At 49.4% G+C, this 1,935-nt stretch overlaps 1 protein-coding gene across 1 annotated transcript in view; it reads right to left on the minus strand.

Annotated features, from left to right (window-relative positions):
* LOC116546912 (kinesin-like protein KIF17) overlaps window positions 1–1,935 on the minus strand; it is a gene marked incomplete at its 3' end in the record, with an annotated part of 8,334 nt that overhangs the window by 919 nt on the left and 5,480 nt on the right. The gene's annotated exons all lie outside the window — the stretch shown is intronic.

Raw genomic sequence — 1,935 nt, forward strand, 5'->3', positions numbered from 1 at the left:
AAAAAAAAAAAAAAATTAAAATTAAAAAATGAAAAATTTATAGAGTAGGGGGGTCACTCTGTTGCCCGGGTTGGTCTCAAACTCCTGGCCTCAAGTGATCCTTCCACCTCGGCCTCCCAAAGTATAGGGATTACAGGCATGAGCCACCGTGCACAGCCTCTCAGTGTTTTGTTTTGTTTTTGAGACAGCGTTTCGCTCTTTTTGCCCAGGTTGGAGTGCAATGGCATGATCTCCGCTCACTGCAACTTCCACCTCCCAGGTTCAGGAGATTCCCCTGCTTCAGCCTCCCAAGTAGCTGGGATTACAGGTGCCTGCCACCCCATGCCTGACTAATTTTTTTTTTTTTAGTAGAAATGGGGTTTCACCATGTTGGCCAGGCTGGTCTCGAACTCCTGACCTCAGGTGGTCTGCCAGCCTCAGCCTCCCAAAGTGCTAGGATTACAGGTATGAGCCACCATGACCGGCCCTCTCAGTGCATCTTTAACAGGCCAATAACATACACATTTGTTTGCAATCTATTTTATCCACACAACATTATATCATGAACATCCTTCCACATGGGCAAATACCTTTCTGCCCAATTGTCCTCAACCCACCAATGACAAAATATGTTTTTATTCCCCAACTCCGCTCCATCTTTGCTATCACTGCAGCTGTCATCCAAACAGCCACCTGGTCCTCATTTCCATTCTCACTCTGGCCCCAACCTCTCCCCAACACAGCCATGGTGCCCATCCCCTGATTAGGATTTGACAATGGTGTCCCATGTTCATGGATGAAATCTAAGCTCCTCAACTTGACCTGAGTCCCAAGTGATCTGGCCCTGCCTACCCCCTGACTGCCATGATGCACATTTGGGGCCTCCTAGCCACACCCACGTCCTCCCTGCCCCAAGGCCTTTGCCCTGCTCCCTGGCAAGCACCTTCCCAGCTTAGTGACCCCCCTCAGAGAGCCCTCCCCTGACCACTCTCAGAAGCCCCCTGCACTGCTCTCTGTTCCTTCCTCTATTGCTTTTTTTTCCTTTCTGAGACGGAGTCTCACTCTATCTCCTGGGCTAGAGTGCAGTGCTGCAACTTTGGCTCACTGCAATCTCTGCCTCCCAGGTTCAAATGATTCTCCTGATTCTCCAGCCTCTGCCTCCCAAGCAGCCTAGTACACACACACACCACCACGCCTGGCTGATTTTCGTATTTTTGGTAGAGACAGGGTTTTGCCATGTTGGCCTTGAAAAGTGATGGGATTACAGGCATAAGCCACCTCGCCTGGCCTCTATTTCTTCTTAACACACTTCCTGAGCTTCTATTATGCTATTTGGTGGGGTGTGTGTGTGTGTGTGTGTGTGTGTATGAGAGAGTGAGAGAGAGAGAGAGAGAGAGAGAGAAATTGTTTTTGTTGGGGTGTAGGGTTGGAAAATGCCACCTTGGGGCATGCTCCTCTCCAGGAAATCTTCATTCTGATCTTCCTGGGATGGTTTGGGAAACTTTTTCTTCTTGGGGTTGATCTTGCTGCCAGAGGCCTCTCCAGACCCATTGCTGATGGTTTCTCCTTGCAAGACAATCTCCTCTTTTCCTTGGCGATACTCCTGTTGCCTGCCCCTTGGGGTTACTAACTGTTTCCTCCTTGAATGAAGATGTCTCCATCTGTTACTTTTTTATTGAGACAGAGTTTCACTCTTGTTGCCCAGGCTGGAGTGCAGTGGTGCGATCTCAGCTCACTGCAACCTCTGCTTCCTGGCTTCAGGTGATTCTCCTGCCTCAGCCTCCCAAGTAGCTGGAATTACAGGCATGTGTCACCACACCTGGTTAATTTTTATATTTTTAGTAGAGATGGGGTTCACCATGTTGGCCAGGCTGGTCTTGAACTCCTAACCTCAGGTGATTCACCCACCTTGGCCTCCCAAAGTGCTGGGATTATAGGCATGAGCCACTGCATCCA

The sequence above is a fragment of the Sapajus apella genome, unplaced genomic scaffold (genome assembly GCF_009761245.1).
Source record: "Sapajus apella isolate SASKATOON/1434 unplaced genomic scaffold, GSC_monkey_1.0 scaffold1658, whole genome shotgun sequence".
NCBI lineage: Eukaryota > Metazoa > Chordata > Mammalia > Primates > Cebidae > Sapajus > Sapajus apella.